Source organism: Brienomyrus brachyistius, unplaced genomic scaffold (assembly GCF_023856365.1).
Source record: "Brienomyrus brachyistius isolate T26 unplaced genomic scaffold, BBRACH_0.4 scaffold72, whole genome shotgun sequence".
Classification (NCBI taxonomy): domain Eukaryota; kingdom Metazoa; phylum Chordata; class Actinopteri; order Osteoglossiformes; family Mormyridae; genus Brienomyrus; species Brienomyrus brachyistius.
Genome location: NW_026042347.1, coordinates 1,022,683 through 1,041,998, shown reverse-complemented (window position 1 = coordinate 1,041,998; position 19,316 = coordinate 1,022,683). Strand labels below are relative to the sequence as shown.

Genomic DNA, 19,316 nt, shown 5'->3' with positions numbered 1-19,316 from the left:
ACAAGAGCCACCCCAGATTTACCCACCATCATGAGAAAGACTGCCTTAATCATCTCATCGGTCCATTCCTTTATATTGGGGATTGTTGAGGATTTCAAATGCCTTAATATTACCCTCATGGCAGTTGAGTCCCACCATCACAGCCTTAAACTGTTTATTATTCACCTTTGGCAATTCCACTCTATCTCCTAGCAGAGAGAGTCGGGTTTGCGGGGTAAAGTAAAGCCTAGCCATTTGTCCAGGAGACCAAGAACTCTACCCCAAAATGGATATACCTGAGAGCACTGCCACAGCATGTGTAAATAAACCCCCATCTGCCTTCTAAAATTCCAACACTGATCAGTATTAATTAGTCCAGTTCTATTTAGTCTAACTAGTGTCCAGTACTATCTGTGTATAATTTTATACTGAATAAATTTACCTTTTACTTCCCTAAAATATTTCCCCACTCTAGAAAGTATTCTTGACCATTCATCTTCTGCATTTTAACACTCGTGACTCAATGCCTCAGTTGCAAAAACTTCCAAAAACTCCCTCCTCCTCCTACATCATACTTACTCTTTAAGTCTGATTATGACATAAACATCCCATTTACGAATAAATCCCAGAGAGTTTTCACCCCTTTGGGTTGCCATTGTTTCCATACTTTTTACTATTTGTATTTGAGGATTGTGCCAAATTGAGGAATATGGCTGCATGTCATGTGATACTTTAAGCTTCTTATGTATTTTGATCCATATATTTCTCGAAAAAGATATTATCGGGTTTGTGTTTCTTATATTGTCCCCCCATTGTGACAGAATGTGCAGAGGTTGAAATAGTGAAGCCAAATTGCTCTCGATAGCTATCCAGTCCACATCAGAATTCACATTCTTCCAGTGATAGTAGAGTTTGGCTATTTCAAATGACATGCTATATAATCTAACATCTGGCAATCCTAGACCTCCCTTGTCTCTGGGCGAAGTAATTTTAATCCTAGGTTTATTCTTTCCCAACAAAAATCTTTTACTATACTCTCGTACTGTTCAAATATCCTTTCCGGAATATTAAATGGAAGCATCATAGAGAGATAATTAACTTGAGGCACCACAACCATTTTAGTAACATTAACCTTCCCCCCATAAGGATAATTTCAATGCTTTCCATTTGTCCATATTAGGTTTAATTTTGTTCAATGAGGGTTAAAAATTCTGAATTATTATTTTGTCAATATATAAACTCAACAGATTTAAATTTCATGTTTATAGTTCAATTTTATGTTATATAAACAAAATAATTTTAATACAGTGCATTTTTTTTATTAATTCAACAGCACCCATGTTCAATCCACTTAAGTTTGGAAGGTGTATTGGAAGGTAACGCAGATATTTCTTAAGTGGGCATCCAGAGATATCGTCTCCCCTCCAAGCACCCCTTTTCTCCACTAGTTCTGTATGGAGCTCAACAGGAGGAATGGAGAGGTAGATAAAGGGGTTAGTCTCAAACATAATGTAATAAAAAATAAAGAGTAAATACAAGCGCCATGAAGCAGTATTGAGTTCCAGCAGGCCTTGACTTACAGTAAAGGAATTGTAAGGCAGACATGCTAACAAAACAGCTTTACATTCCCAATTCCAAACCATTAATGGGCAACCTTAGAGTGACGACGGCTAAAAAAAAACCTTAGCTATAAGCAGGAATGAAACATTGTGAAAAGCCAAGACTCCACATGAAGGTAAATTTGATCCTCCGCCTATCGCAGTAGATGCGTTCCAGACCCATCAGCGATAGGTGAAAATCCACGATACAGAAGGATCATATAATTTTTTTTTTAAGTTTAAGCCTTAAAATACCCCTCCCACATGCTTTAAACATATGTAAACTCATTAAAACACATATATCGGGCTATGTTAAATGTCGGGCTAAGGATATGAGTAACATAATAATAATAATAATAATAATAATAAAATAATAATTTTTAATATGTATACACACACACAACTTTCTCTCTATATATGTAATGGAATATATAAAAATAAAAACATATATGGCTCTTACACATTCTTTTCATCCTTCTTCATGTAGCGTACTGTTGATTCATTCAAACCATAATGGCGAACGCCGTCCGCATAACGCTTTCCTTCCCGAAGCACATCCAGAAGTTTTACCTTCTCCTGAATGGTCAACGTCTTCCATCGTAGGGCTTAGAACAAAACGAAAACAATCGGACCACAAACAATGTACGGGATACGCAGAGAATTGTGAGGCGTCGGAGGAAAATCCGCGATATAGTGGGGAATCGCTGTAATGTGAATTCTGCCAATCCTGGTTTTCAGCACCATGGACAGAAACCTGTCGTTTATAGGGACCTATTATGCCCATTTTCACTGTTCATAATTGGATTTTTATGGTCTGCTAGAATAGATTCACCCTTTTAATAGGTGATATCCTAGAATCCAATATATTATTGCAGGGCTGTTTTCATTTGATGTTAACCAAATGTGATATATTTATTTTTACTTTTGATATCTCGTCCTTTTCCCCTTATCTGATAAGAGCCGCTGTCCGCTGAGACAAGCTGGTGTGTTTTTACTGCTCACTGAAAAGTGGGTGGTGCGGACATTGTGTATTACATCACACTATGAGACAGTCACTGATTGGTGGGCTCTGAGGGGGCAGTGTGACCTGAAAATCATCCATCAATCAACCCAGGATGGGGGGCCAGCCCATCGCAGGGCACACTCACACACCATTCACTCGCACATGCTCTCCTACGGGCAATTTAGCAAGTCCAATTAGCCTCAGCATGTCTTTGGAATGTGGGGGGAAACCAAAGTACCCAGAGGAAACCTCACGACGACATGGGGAGAACATGCAAACTCCGCACACATGTGACCCATGCGGAGACTCGAACCTGGGACCCAAAGAAATGCTAACCACTGTACCGCTCCTGAAAATCATGAACCATTTTAAATATTGAAGTATTTTTGAAATATTTATTAATTTTAAATATTTATTAAATCAAAACATTTAATGTTCTTGAGTTTTTGCCTCAAGAACCATTTGTTGTATTTTTTGAGCCCACTAGATGGTGCTCTTGGCATGCTTTGGGGCAGCGCTGTGGGGCAGCGCTGTGGGGCAGCGCTGTGGGGCAGCGCTGTGGGGCAGCGCTGTGGGGCAGCGCTTTGGGGCAGCGCTTTCAGCCCAATTATGAATTGAATGCAATCAAATCAGCAAATACAGCAAATGGCTCATGGGGCATCATTTTTGTCCATCACTAGTTAGTTTAGTAAACTGGGCAATCGATAAGTCCCACCTCCTGCCAATTTTGAGGCTTCACTTCTCCACTTTATTCTATTTACAAATGCTACTGGCCCCTGTACAGCACACTGGGCTAACTAGAGGCAAGCCACAACATTGATGCCTTTCTACCACCAGTAATGCCTCCTCACCTTGATGTCCACGTTGTACTGGTCCATCTCCGACAGTTTTGCCACGGTATCCTTCTCCAGCACATCCAGCTGCTCCTTGAGTTTCCGACAGACGATGTCCTTCTCAGTCACGCCCCTCTTTACGGAGGAAAGTGTCGGACCTGTATACAGAAACACTACCTCTAAGCAAGACCCTTCACCTGCAATTGCTTCATCCTGGGACTGACAATCTACATCTAAGCCCTGCAAGGAAGTCCTCCAACTTGCAGGGAAAACTGCAAGGGGGTTGGTGGCAGGGTTGGCACTCCAGCCACCGGAAAAAAATGTACACTGTTCCATTCCATTCGGACTAGTGTGATGCTGAGGTGTCACCCGCTGCACGACTACACTCAGGTTCTCATCACTGAGGTGGTTCGTGTGGAGGGTGCAGCAACGCGCTGTATCAGCAGGGGGCCCTTACATTAACAACCCTAAGTGCACCTCGAGGTTATATGGTAAGTATTTTCTTGTTGACATGTGAGAGGGAGGGCTGTGACAGATAACCTGGCCCCCACAATCCCCCACTCCACCCAAACCCTACAGAGCCGAGATGAGTTGGTAGCCGACTTGTGCCCAGAACTTCTGGAAACTCCTGTACTGCTGGAAAAGCCTTCCAGGGGGGGTTACATCTGAAAGCTGGCTGAAAGAACGCCAAGATTCTGCATTGCTGTCATCGAAGCAAAACTGTCGACTGCCTCCAAGCCTTTTACTCTAAGGTGAATAATGTAGCTAAAATATAAAGATGTATTACAAGTGGGTGCATCCAAACTTTTGTCTGGTAGTGTACACCTACATTTTAGAAGCACAAGAAGCATGTACCACCCATGTGCCACCATGACATTTAAGTACTTCAAGAATGACTGCAGGGGGGGGGGGGGGGCGCCAGGTAACGCAGGGAGAAGCAGGGAGATCAGACTCACCAGACCTACTGTTCAGCCCCATGTTGCATAGGATCTCCTTGCATCTCTGCTGCTCCACAATCAGCTGAGAATGTTTCCTCTGCCCCTCCTGCACAAAAACAGGCCAAACTCCCTCAGAAAGCTGGAGAATCCTGAAATAAACCCTCCCTGGAAACTTCACCCTATCTATCTATTGCTTTTATAGTAAATTCCCCCCCAAAAAAACTGCACATTCTCCAGGAAAGGTGTGAAGAACAGTCTCTCCCTTGGTTGCCAAAATCTGAAGACTGCTAATCAGACAGGAGTGGCACAGCAGACATAACGCCAGATCACATGGAAAAAGAACCGTGTTGAATCTATTTATCAGTGTTGCAGCTGGTGCTCGTCCCATAGCTGCTGGGATCTTGGACGGCAGCGGAGGAAGGCCGCAGACCTCAAGCTGCCGCTGCAGGGCGTTGACCTCCAGCAGGCAGCTGTCCTGCTTCTGACTGATCAGTTCCAGCTCTCCCTTCTGGATGCTCCTCTTGCTCTGGACGTCCCTGAGTCGGTCAGAGATCTGCTTGTGCTTGTCTCTCTGAAATTAAACAGTGGTCTTATGAGTCCTGAGGGCGGGAATATTGTCGCTGTGGACACAAGCATGTGTACCATTGACATCTGAAAGGAAAACGTGCGTCTCTGATAGTGCGATTTCAACAGCTGGCTGTTCCTCGTTCCTGAAGGGGAATGCAGTCGGTCGGGGCAAACAGGTGCAGGACGGCCTGGTCCTCACCACAGCCTCCAAGCTCCTCTTCTTGGCCTTAAGCTTGATGATGTCCTCTTGTTCTTGGTTCCTCTGATTCAGCAGCTCCTGTCGCCTCCTCCGCTCCCACTCCATCTTCCTCTGACGCTCCAGCTCCTGCTTAGCAGCCTGCAGGGACACACACATGATCACGACCAAACACACACACACACACACACACACACACACACACACGCGCTAATCACAGGTCGCACACGTTCACACACAAGCTAAACCAATAACCAAATACATGCTGTCAAACCTTCCCAGCCATTCAGAGATGTACATAAACGGAGTTTCACCAGTAAACTAGTTTAATTAGTTATAATGCTGTATTTGCCCAACACAGGGTTACAATAATGAAGTTTTATTAACTTCCAGCCAATTATCACAGGGGGGCCTGGAGTCTATCCAGGACAGCACAGGGCACCAGGCTGGGGGGGTACACCCTGGACGGGATGTCAGCCCATCGCAGGGCACAAAACATGCACTTACACTAGAACCTCGCACTGCAGAGAATTTAAAGGCACCAGACCACCTAAGGGCATGTTTTTGGAGGAAGGCCACACAACACTGGGAGAACATGGAAACTCTCAAAGAGTGGAGGTGGGATTCCAACCCCCAGCTCTGAAAGGTATGAGGCAACAGTGCTGGTGAATCGCCAACAACATTAATTTGCTAAACCCAAATGTGATTGGCTGGGACTGGACCAATGACCAAAGAGCGACTGCCTAACCCCAAGTACAATGCTAGCATTCCATACTAGAAAGACTGACCTCCTTGCGTTCCAGCTCCCTTAAGCGCTCTTCCTCCTTCTGCCATTCCAGCTCGCGTTGCCTCTCCAGCCGCCGCTCCTGCTCCTGTTGCCGCCTCCTCTCCTGCTCCCGCGCCTCCTGCTCACGCCGCTCCTGCTCCTCCCGGGCCTTCTGGGCCCGCCTCTCTTGCTCGCGCCGCTCCTGCTCCTGTAAGACCTGCCGCCGCCTCTCCAGCTCAGCGTTTCCCCGCTGGAAGTTCTCCTTTAGCTTGTCCTCGAACGAAACTGCAAGGAGGGCCATGCACACGCACACGTGGTAACCATGGCAATAGGGGCAGTGACCTTTGACCTCCTGCAATTCAATGTGAATCAGGTGATTCTTTGTAAAGATACTAAGAACGGCACATCACTAATACACACTTGTGTCACCAAAAACATTCACTAGCTGAAGGTGCCTGTCTTTGTGTGTGTGTGTGTGTGTGTGTGTGTGTGTAAATCCGTCTGTCCGTTCTACTAATGCTACCATTACTCTTTGTCTTCTGGGGTGGTTCAACTTGAATTTCTTCAGGGACGATGGTGCGATTCAAAGGAAGCAATTCCCCCTGCTTCCCCGTTCTGCAAAATACAACATGCCTCCGTGTAGGTAGAAGGTGCTAGAACCTGAGACTCTGAGTCAGGCTACACAGGAACAACCACCATACAGCTTCCCGTGCTCACTCATCAGGAGTCCCTTAGCTGGGCTCAGTCGAAGTATCTCAGTGTATGGGGACACTCTCCCTTTCTGTAACAAAGCCTCCTAGCCTGTGATTCCAGATGGGTCAATGTCCAGCCTGACACAGCATATTCAACCCCCCCGCCTTTCCCCATTCATTACATATAACTATGGAAAAAAGTTAGAGACCATAGCACCAATTTTTGTTTCACTCAGTTCTCCTTTATGGGTATGGATCTGTGAATAATGTTTTTTTTTCTTTTGCAAACTGCAGCCTGGTTCTTTCCTGCTTCTCATTAATGAAGGGCTTCTTCCTTGCTTTATGGGACTTCAGCCCTGCTTCTATGAGCCTGTTATGAACTGTCCTAGCAGTGCACCTCACACCTGCACTTAACGTTTCCACCAAGTACAGGTCACTTGAGGTCATGATTCATGAGGCACTGTCGGATAAGTGAACGGGCATCTCAAGCATTGGGAAGTCGTTTCCACCCTTTACCTGGCTGCTTTCTGGCCTTTCTCAGTGTCTCCCGTTTCACCATATTCTTGTACACTTGCGTACTTAGAACCTGGAAGCAACCTGACGCTCAGCGTACCTTTCTGCCAGCAAAACCAGCTTTAAACAAGCAGATTTTTTTTCCAGTATAGAGTGGTCTCAATTTTTTTCCAGAGCTCTATTTACTGCTCTGCCGGGTTCACCGATTGGCCACCGGCGGCGGCTGTCTACCTGACGGAGGGGGGCACCAGGTCCCCGGGAAGCGTGAGGGGCAGCGGCTGTCCGGCCTTCGCCATGTCCACCAGGTGCATAGCCAGGATGAACTCCTCCCCTGTCAGCTGGCCGTCCTTGTCCACATCTGCCAGGTTCCTTGGGAGAACATGTGGGAAGGTCAGTAATCGAACCGGGTGCACAGATGGCGAAGACCAGCATAACTTCACCCAGACCATGAGGGGTCCAATTTAAAAACCAAACTAACCTACAAAAAAATGACAACTTACCCTGAGTTTTGTCCAACTGTAGGCTAATGCAAGTGTTCCAAGCATGTTTAAGGTATGCTAGGCTAGGCTATGAAGTTTGTTAGGTGAGCTGTAATAATAAAATGTATTCTCACCTAACAATATATTTTTTAGCAGTATTTTGAGAGACAGACATATAAAAAACAAAATGCCTTTAAATTTTTTTATTTTTTTTTAAAGCAGTGATTATTGCAGCACATTAAAAACCTGCGACACGCTTCCTATTAGTTGATTATCAGTAGGATCCCATGAGTCACAACTCAGAAGTACAGACCTCCTGCCTCGAGCCGTCGCACCAGCTGCCTGACGCGTGCTAACAGGAACAGACCACTTAAGAAAAGCAACCAGCCCTGGAAATATCATGATGGCTTCTGAAATCAGCGCAGGGTCAATTGGAGCAATTAGAGGTTGTTCAGGGGACCAGCAGAGAAATCACTGCCAATCCGGGGACTTGAACTGTCGACCTTGCGGTTACAGACATATGGTCCTCACCTGTGGAGCCACACACTGCCCGCATAGAGTGGATGCTGAAAGGATTGAGCTACGTAATTTAAGAGGGGCAAATAAACCAAGCGCACCACTGCGGCCGTGAAGAATTCAGTGGACACTCACCAAACAGTGGCTAGCTGAGTCTGAGTGAGCTGGGATGAGGCCAGAACGTTCCTGACCTGCACACCTGCAAGGTAGAAAAATGGCGAGGGGAATATGAGCTTCAAGCTGAACGACCTGAAAACTGTGGGGGGGGGGAGGGGGGGTTCCCACCAAGAAACCACCATTAACGTACAAAATGTTTCATAATCTAGCTCCCGTCGAACACAGCCTGCAATGTCACTTGTGAGCTGTGACTCATTTAATTACTGGAGTAATTAAATCAACAGCCGGAGCCCTGAGCCTTTTACCAGTGATGCAAAAGTCTGTAATTAATGTGAACTGCTTTCCTATTATTACGAACATGCCTGACGAATCCCTGAACAAGCTTATTACAAATAACATGCTGTGTTTAATTGTCATTAAAAGGTGCTAACTGGGTTCGCTGGGGAACCTGTCAAGTGCAGAGGTGGCATCTGAATAATCTACTCCTTACACATCTCTGTGAATTACTTACTGTTATGACTGCAACACCCACATTCAGATCATTAAAGGAAAAGCGTTTATGGCTGTGCGATAGTCTTACACCGCAAAGGACGAATTCCTTCCAAAGGTAATTTCTGCTCAGCACCTATTACCGACATGTTAAAGATACTCTTATCTACCTGATCATTATCTTAAAAACTTTTTACATCTGTTCAAAGATCCAAAGAAAGTACAGGCAATAGTACCAACTACAGACCATTAACCACATTCCAGAAAAAAATGGTTCATTATATTTCTTTCATATACTTAGATTTTAGTTAACCTTCACAGACTAAAATGAGGAACACTAAGAAATTACTGAATATCCAGTGCTAACACAAATACAAGGAGTAACATAGCCAATACGCAAGCAAAAGGTAAAAAAACACTGATGTGTTGTTCTTGACCAGCATCTAATTAGTTGAATAACATTCTGTAGTCCCTGTAGAAACAAAGTTCCTCAGATCAGAGTTGAGTAGAATCAGGTGATGAAACTAGCGTCAAAATAGGCACTGTATAAAAAAGCTACAAGCATTTTAATTATTTCAAAAGTTAGCATGCTAGCCTGTTAGCATGTAAAATGCCTTGGCATGCTCAGATCAGGCTGAAAGGTTTGATCTAGGCGTATAGCAACACCCAGATTCAGAATATGGAGTAATCTCAAAACTTAGCATGTTAGCATATTAGCATCAAAACCAGATGTGTGGGCGTATCTCCGCCTAGGAATCTCGTAGAGACTAGAAACAAAGTTCCTCAGATTAGACATGATGAGAAAAGACATAAAACTAGCATCAAAATGTACAAAAAACTACAATCATGTTAACATATTAGCATCACAACCAGAAGTCGGCATCTCACCAGCCTAGGAATGCCCTAGAGATTAGAAACAAAGATCCTCAGATCCATCTTAATAAGTAGAGTAAAGAAATAAAACTAGCGTCAAAACAGGCTATGTACAGAAAAAACTACAATCATGTTAGCATATTAGCATCAAAACCAGAAGTGGGCGTAACTCACCCTAGGAATGTCGTCGAGACTAGAAACAAAGTTCCTCAGATGAGAGTTGATGAGTAGAGTAAAGACATTAAACTAGCATCAAAACAGGCAATGCACAAAAAAACTACAATCATGCTAGCATATTAGCAACAAAACCGGAAGTGGGCGTAACTCACCCTAGGAATGTCGTCGACACTAGAAACAAAGTTCCTCAGATCAGAGTTGATGAGTAGAATCAGGTGATGAAACTAGCGTCAAAATAGGCAAAGTACAGAATGTAGCGTCCCCGGTTGAAATGATGGTCTCTCAAACTGATGGTTCACAATCCTTTATTTAACCTTGCCTTGTGAACTCACCGTAAGAGCTATAAAGTGTACAGAAAATAATCACCATTAGTAGCTCAGACAGCAAGTTACCTTTAACACCTTTCCTTATTCCAAAACATAAATGAATTCTTTCCTTTAAGTTCTAATATCCTTTTGTTAACGTTTTCTACATGGATTATCTTTTACACGTATATTCAATTAAACCATTTTAACAACATGTAACAGACTGGGCCACAGCCTGCGTAGTAGAGGTCTAGGCTGCCCAATCCTCCAAACGGAGAAGGTACAGCAGGATGTAGGTCCCTGTACCCTCACCAATCGCCTCCCTAGTCTGCTACATGCACTACGTGAGCAGATCGGCTAAGGCTCCAGCACTTCCCTATCAGCGTCACGGTGCCAACCTGGAGTGTAGTACTGTTGGGGATAGCGTGATGTTTAAGTACCCACACCGTACCCCCACCCCCCGACCGAAGTACCCAGCAGTAGCAGGTGAGACGCCCCTACTCCGGAGAGAGCCTAAATAATAGAAGCAGGGTAACCACTGTACACCAGGATAGGGTAAATTGAACACATAGGCAGTTTATTCTCTGTAAGATTACTAAATTATTAGATGGAAAGAACCAAAGCTCACATAAAACAAAGGACTGCAATTACCAAATTGAGTTTCACCAACCACCTGACTCCCCTCTATTAATGAAACCCCAGCCCCAGTCACCCTACTGAGCGCTCAGTGTCTAACGGTGGAGGCTTCAAGCAAGAACTCCCGTTTACCTCCGACGGGATATTTTTTACCCTTCATATAACACGTTCGTAGTAACCTTACAACAGGACACATTCATATTAAACATGCACAACAACCTCATAACAGAAATGAACCTTATTCATTTAGCACTTTATACCACCGGCACATTGTAATAATCCGTCCGATAACATCAACACTCCCATGCGAAAGTCTGTTCAGTACATTTACTTCCAAAAATGACCGCCAGAGAAATCAGGCATCCGGGCATGCAGTTAGAACATAGCGGGCCTGCCCTGCCAGGTGGTAGCGTGCGCAGAAAATGGGGTGTGCAGCAGCGATCTTTTAAAACTCCGCTTAGTGTCCGTCACGTTAGCAGAAGTCTTCTACTTCTTGGCCAAGTTGCTGATCACCCTGATGTACATTCGCCGAAATAAACTTTATTAAATATCACCTGCGTCGTCCTTGGTACTGGAGCTGATGAGTCGTCTCTGTATAGCAGGGAAGCTACCGCGATTCCTCCAAGCTCCGGTTCCCACTGCGCGGCACCGGGAGCAGCTCTCCTCTGTCGTTCTGGTAACACACAGCAATTTCCCTTCTCCGGAGCACCAACGTGGCTCGAACCTGCCTTCAGACTAATCTGGTCCTGTGTGACTACATTAAGGAATTCTCCCTACTTACTCTACATCACCCGAACGAACCAAAAAAAAACCTCCTTTCCCCCTCTCTCTCCCGCCAACTCCACTGCCCTGCTATACGCAGCCACGTTACGTCGTGACGCACCGTCACACTTGCTTTTAAACACCTTTGAATCACGAAATAAACTAAAGTAAATCATTATCAAATTGTCCGTGACCTTACATGACAAATAAAACAAAGCAGCTTGTAAATTATAACCCTTTAACACGCTTAATTTATCCGTGCTCTTTAGCACCTTGTAGTGAGCAAAAACGTAGTCCATTTTACTCGGCAAAACACCTTACAACAGAAATATTAAACATATATACATTTACAAATCAACCTTCAAAACCCACCTTGTTCCTCATCAACCAGGAGCTAAAACCATCACTGGTATTTAAGAAATTAACCAAAAAAGAATCGTAATATAACTATTCCTTTTTCACGGAACACACCTTGCTTCGACTTCCATGAAGTTTTCCCGCTACTGTGCGGTTTGCAACACTGGTTTACGGCAGCTTGTTGTTCTATGTTCCTTCAAAATAAAAGCCGTTCTTTCACAATAAAAGGCATCACTCGTCTTATACAGTTAAACAAGGAATAACATTTGTAACTAATAAATGGAATAAACGAAATATTAATACGGTCATTTAAACTCCCACCAAATCATTAGAGCTCAAATGGGAACCAAACGGAGTGATAATGATTTCCTAATGAAGAAATGACCTGTAACCGTTGACCTGTAAACATTACATTGTATGAAAACACAGTTTACATGACAGAATAAACCTTAAACTTCAGAATGTAATTAAACAGTCTCCAATAGCAAAACCAGTTTCTGCACTGGGCGTTCCACTACAGAAGGTTTACTGTAACATTGTCCTTTGTCCATCTTCCTTTCTCCAAAACGAAGCTTTACCTTTCTTACAAGTCCATCTTTGTCAGTTGTTGTGTCCATTACACGTGCTAATCTCCATTCATTGCGTGGCAAGTCATCCATTTTCTCCATCACAACATCTCCAACCTTCAAGTTTCTCCTTGGAGAGTGCCATTTCTGTCTTGTTGCGATGTTAGACAGATACTCCTTTTTCCAACGTGACCAAAACTGTTCTGATAAATACTGCACCTGCCGCCATCTTTTCCGTGCAAATGTGCGAAATGTGAATTTGCATTTTTACAGGGTGGTTCTGTAACACTCATTAATATTCATGAGAGAATATTACTGATTGGTCACTGAATGCCTTAAACCAGGGGAGCCCAAATCCAGTCCTGGAGGGCCAGAGTCCTGCACATTTTTGGGTTTCCCCTCATTTAACACACCTGATTCATCTCCTTGTGCTGAATTATTTATGGTGGAACAGGGAAAGAGCTGAGCTACACAGGGCACCGGCCCCCCAGGACTGGATTTGGACACCCCTGCTTAGGTAGAAGAAACAGGCAGCACAAGTCGATGTTAACTGGCCAATGAGGTAGTGCCCCTCTCATAAATATTAATCAGCCAGCCAATCGTGTAGGGCTTCACTCATGAATATTAAAAAGTTCTCCTGATCCACGGTGCTAAAAGAAATTAGCGCCCAGGACACACTGGATGTGCATCATGTGCGGCGGAAAATATCAAATTTCATTTCGGCGCCCATGTTAACAGATTAGAGCGGCCACGTGCGCGAGATGCGGGGCTCACGCCTCGCGGTAGCGGCGCCGTATCTAGAGTCACGCGCGTGGTAAGCGGTTCGCTATGGAAGCGTATTGCATTCATCTGGGAAAAAAATCAAGTCTGTTTTTTCGAATTAATAAAATAATAATCCCGTTTTTCTGAGCAATATTTTTCTGTTTAATGAGGTAATGAGAACCTTTCTGTTTTTCATGATGCACGTCTCACTGTGTAGTTTAATCCGCTTTTTTTGATGGTTTGTAGACGGTATTATCATTAGTTTGCCGGCTTTGCGCGGCACCTATTCCGCCCCGCTCCACACTGCAGCGTTTCTCCCGGATCAGTAGATACAGTATGACATATGCTTCATGGAAATAAGCCGATGCATTTGAAATGCATTCAGACCGGCTTTGCTGTGACTAATCGCTGTAAATACTGAATCCTCATGGAGCGCAACTCCGGCGCCGGAAACAGCTTTTGTATCAGAATCCAGGTCCAAACTTTTATTAAATGTCACTTTAAATATGTAATAATATTACTTAAATATTCTGTTATTGATGGCCATTTTCATGCCGCACTCGCCGGAATTAGCAGTTAGAAGGAAAGACACTGACTTTAGTATTGATCTCTGGTGCCGTTTTGTGGTAAATATGCTTGTGATGAATATGTCTGATGAATATCGCTGCTTTGTAATTTTACTTCCCCGTAATTTCACTAATTAAGCTGTTAGTTTAGCTCGCTTCCCTCCGACATTTCCTGAGCTGTTTCATAAGCTTCAGTTCCCGCTTCGTTAGGGGAAGCTGTGCTGTTTTTATATCGTACAGAAACAGGCGGCCTGATGGGATTAATAATTCTTCCTCCTGCCTACAGACTGGACCCCAACACAGCAAACAGACGCCTGTCTCTGTCAGGGGGGAACAGGAAGGTGACAGAGGGGGCAGAGCGGCAGCCATATCCTGATCATCCAGAGAGATTTGACAGCCGCCCCCAAGTTCTGTGCAGAGAGAGTCTGACTGGCCGCTGTTACTGGGAGGCTGAGTGGGATGGATATGAAGCCTGGATAGGAGTGACTTATAAAGGAGTCATCAGGAGGAAAGGAGGGAGGGACTGTCTCCTTGGATACAATGACAAGTCATGGATTCTGTGCTGTTATACTGACAGTTACTCTGTCTGGCACAATAATAAAGAGACTCTCATACCCATACGGCCCTCAGGCTCCCGCAGAGTAGGAGTGTATCTGGACTGGGGGGCTGGTGCTCTGTCCTTCTACAGAGTCTTCTCTGATGGACTGACCCCCCTGCACAGATTCACCTCCTCATTCACTCAGTCCCTCTATCCAGGGTTTTGGGTTTATAGTGACTCCTCAGTGTCACTGTGACATGTTGCTGGTTCTCCTGGCAAAAAGGTGAAATCTCTGCTTTTTAACCTTTATAATCCTTTTCACTCTGAAAGTGTGTCATCTTCGCCATTTCAGAACCTCTGCTAAAATCATCCTAGTATTTGCAGCGACCGTCCAGTGCAGCCATGTATTTTTTGACTTGGCCACTAGCAGACCTCATACAGCTAGTCAATCTCGCACTGACTTTTTTAACCAATATATTTAATAATTTAATTGAGCTGTTGGTGGAAATTTAGCAAAATCATGGAACGGCTGAGGTGCCCCTGAGGAGAAGTTTGGGAACTGATGTGGTGTTCATCTAGCCATCCAACTAGATATCAGTAACTTTTTAGAACACAGAAGAAATTATTACTAGTTTTTATTGTGTTACTCTTAATTTGCACACGTTCTCATTTGATCCTGAAAAAGGAAAAAAGCTACCTTGAGCCCCTTCAGCCTCTCGGCCCGGGATACAGCGCCGTCCAGGGCGCTCGCAACCGGCCACTGCCAAGGTGTTAATTGGTCAATATCCCAATCTTGCGTCCTCTGCAGGGGTCCCGATAAGGCCCGGGATGTGGTCGCTGGATCACCGCTTGCTGGGCCCCCTTGGTCCGGTGTCACGACCCCTGTAGTAGGAGTACCCGGCGGCGTAGATTCCAACTGTTCTTCAGGTTCGCTCTGTGCGCCGTCGGTTGAGGTTTCGGCCGTCGCTAGACCCGCTTCAATTTTTTCAGCCTCAGCGATCAACAATTCATCATCGGCAGTGTCTTGGGGGGAGAAGGACAAAATCAGTCTTTAAGCATTTCATACAGAAAAATCCACGATGCAGGTATTGTTCCACGTACCGTTAAAACTATCCGTTCTTTTCCGCTTATGTTGTCCGTGGACATTCCCTTCCCGATTATCTCTGAAAATAACCGTCGGCGTGCTTAACAGGTCGGCGTCCTTATCTGCGACAGTGAACATAAACTTTCAGTCTTTCCACAATTTTAAAAACAGTAAATCCATTGATTTGCTTATCATTGATATTAACTTACCGCTATTCCAATCCTCTACTTCACGGGGCTTACTCGGGCTTGACACCGTGGAAAATTCTTGGTCAAAAGTAATCGCAAATGTTTTCACAATAGTGACAATTCAAACAATTTTAAAGTATGGACGAAAGAAATTTAACATACCTCCAGTTTGTCATTTCCATCTTTGTCGTAGTGAGCTGATCATCGATAGCGTTTCAAGTTCTTCTGTATTTTTGGTCGACAACGTCGCCCTTAATATAGGGGAAACTTTTTTTTTTTTTTTTTTTTTTGGGGGGAGGGGTTGGGGCTGGACCGCCCCCTTCCTCGCTGTGGGGGCCACATGCTGTGGACACAGGGTGGCGCTAGCGACCCGTCTTTACCGCCGTTCGAGTTATTACCAGTTTTAAAATGCGCTTTTGCACCCCTATTAAATAATCGCGTACGTCTACTTTAGCCACATTGAAATAATTTTATTCATTAATTTATTACGGGGTAGTTTGTCGAGTGCTTTAGTCCTCAACTTATTTATTTTTATACTTAAATATTATAATTTGTGGTAATGATCGGTTTTTACACCTTGTTTAGTGTTGCGGCTGTTTGTCGAGTGCTTTAGTCCTTAAACTTTTATATATTTTATACGTAAGCATGTGTAATTAATGGTTTTTTATTCTTTGTTTAACACATTAGTGATACGGCTGTTTGTGGAACCAGTCGGATACCCTGTTGTTTAATTCCACCTCATTGCATAAATGGCATATCACACCCATACAAATTTAAAATAACGCTATAACGAAAGAATTTGTTGCTGCCTAAATTTCAGCCGTTCCTACACAACATCCTGCTGTTCTGATGAGCTAACCCCTGCCTAACGGCATTGCCAAGTATTGCCTGTCGACCCGAAAAAAAAGGTAGTTGCATTGCAAAGGTAGATGCATGAATTCTTGGTCCAGCGACAATTGTTCGCCATTTGACAGTTGCTTGACGCAAGGAGCTGGCTCAATAAAGGAAATGCTGTGTGGATCTATGCGCATGCGCTCGTTTAAACAAGAATTAACCGCGTTCTTTGATTATTGTTGTCGAAAATGCTCAGAGCGCTTTACTTTATTATTCACATTGGCAGAAAAGTGCTTCATTCCTTAAAAACATTACGGTTATAGGGGTTTTATTTGCTAAAACAGGCGCTCCGCCGGCGTCGCCATTTTGAAAGGGGTGTTGGCGTGGGTGCGCATGCGCCGGACTAGCGATCGGCCATTCCGCCCTGCGTTGTTCAAACAGACAAGCCGCATGTGACGGAGCTCCGGGTTCGTTTCGTCATATTTCTAAAATTTTGCCGCTTACATGCTTTCTCCAACCTGGTAAATATCACTAAAGTCTTTCGTGGTGGTTAAATGTAACGTGTGCTCTCTTCTTTTAAAACGACGTGCGGTATGTTTATTGACTTCGCTTGCGCTTGTTTAAATTTGTTCTTCTGCTTCTTTCGGGCATGTTTGTTTAAAATCACCCTGCTTTTATTTTAAAATAACACTAAAGTTTTTCTTCTTTTGGTGCTTTCTTCTTAAAATACGCCGTGGCGCTTACCAACACGCGGCTACGAGGTGGACGGACCCCCCGCTTAACGTGTATGCGCTAACTTGCCATCATCCTGCTCGATGTTTTATTATTCTTTAAAAACGTAATTTAAAAAAACACAATAAAATACATTAATAGAATAAAAATACATTACAAGTTTAACGGCAATATCCCAATCCAAATGGCCCCCTATCGGCAACACGTGGCATAAGCATGTATGGTGTATAGAGATAAGCCATCGACCAATCAGAATAAAGGATACGCCCCCCTCCCACTTATGACGTCAGAAGCGGAGCAAAATTAAGCTCCGCCCAAGGTACCACATAATATCGCTCTTGTGCTTGTTTAAATTCAGCATTTGCTCTTCTGATTCTTTTGGGCATGTTTGTACTTGTTTAAATCCCGCCTGCTTTTCTTTCAAAAAATACACCGTGGCGCTTGTGCCTACTAACACGTGGCTATGGCCAGACGGACCCCCCCTGCTAGACGTGCATCTTAGCTTGCATTAATCCTGCTATACGTTTCATTATTCCTTAAAAACTATAATTAAAACACATCTAATGTATTTTTATTCTATTAAAGTTTAATGGCAACCCTTACCTCCCAAACCATATGGCGCAACACGTGGCATAAGCATGTATACCATATATGGACATAACCCCTCGACCAATCAGAATAAGGGATACGCCCCCTCCCGCTTATGACATCAGAAGCAGAACCAAATTAAGCTCCGCCCAATGTATCACCCAACATCTCTCTTGTCCTCTACTACCTGGAGGTCACGGTCATTCTGAAGCATCTACAGCGACCAGGCATGATGGAGCACATGACCGCAAGTATTGTATTCTTTTTGTCTTCACTTTTCCTTTTTGCCAATTCGCTTATTAATCAGTGGGACATCATTGTCTTGTGCAGGTCCAGGAGCAGGACCGAATCCGACCATGCGGTGATTGAGGTGAAGGAACAAGATGTCGGCACGGCGAGTGGCCACATTTGCATTGTCCTCTGAGGAGGAGGCAGTAAGCATATCAAGCTTGAAAAGATTTATTGTCATTTATTTCAAAAGCAGAAATTAAATCTCTTCCTCTGTCAACAGTAGTTTGACATCTTCACATGGGAAGGGCTACAGCTTCTGAGCTCCAAGAGAACCGGGACGACGACTGATGACCTGGGAGGAGACCTGAACCGGCTGCACCAAAAGTGAGCTAATCATGATTCATTCCCCTATAATTTGTTCTAGATACATGTTGTCATGTGTTGTGCGAGATGTATTAATAAATCTTATTCGTTTTGTATTTTAGATACAAGCTGGATCCAGTCACCAGCCAAACGGCCCGGCGCATCTTTGAGACGGCCACCAAGGACTTGAGTGACCAGAAGTCGTCCTTGGTAGCCGATTACCTCACGCATTCCACTGCAACGGCTGACAAGCACTACCGGATAAAAGTCATGGAATGTGGTGCTGGCCAATAAGCTGCTGAAGAAGCTGGCAGGTGACTCAAGGTAGGCATGTTTTCCGTTTGTCAACACACTTACCAACATCAAGACACAAAACCAAAGCCCTCACCACTGAACAATAACCGTAAAACTTTGTGTGTTTTTTTTAATCCCAGCGCCGACTCCACAGAGGAAGGATCCAGCTGTTCTGCCCATGGCGCCGCATGGGATGCTGCCCTGGCGTCCAACCAGCAGATGATGTCCAGGCAGCATTCCATCAGCTCCTTCGAATCCACCCCGTGACCCTGGATGGCGACATCCCAGACAAGACTGTAGGGACACAGGTCGGGCCAGTTTCAGCGACAGCTCTGAGTGCTGGCTGAAGATGAGGATGCGTGTCCAGCATGTCCTCTGTGAGTATTGTTTGTAGCACTAATTTTTAAAGCACTTTACTGATAAGCAATCCTATCTACATAGTCTTCCTAACAACAATTTGCTTTGTTCTTGACAGTACACTTTGGCAGACAGCAGCCCACCGAGTCCCGGGTCGACGCTTGGATCAGGAACCAAGGCTGGAGAAGCAACATTCCAAAGCGCAGCCAGCGTCCTCAAGGACTGGAGACCAGTGGGTTCGGTGGACACCGCCATTGATTCCAGCCACATCCAGGAGCTCATCCACAAGCAGAAGTGGAAGGGACTTGCGGTGGACATTGCGGGGAAGGGAGTCTGCGCCACCTGGCAGTTCCAGGCTGGTGAGGTGGTATGTGACCACCACGGGCCGGTAGTCACAGCCACTGAGGGCCAGCGGAT

The 19,316-nt window shown here is 44.6% G+C and overlaps 1 pseudogene; it reads right to left on the bottom strand.

The window, feature by feature from the left end:
* The window catches only part of LOC125726467 (intersectin-2-like), a 47,051-nt pseudogene extending 40,870 nt beyond the window's left edge, over nt 1–6,181 (bottom strand).
* Nucleotides 6,182–19,316: the final 13,135 nt, after the last annotated feature.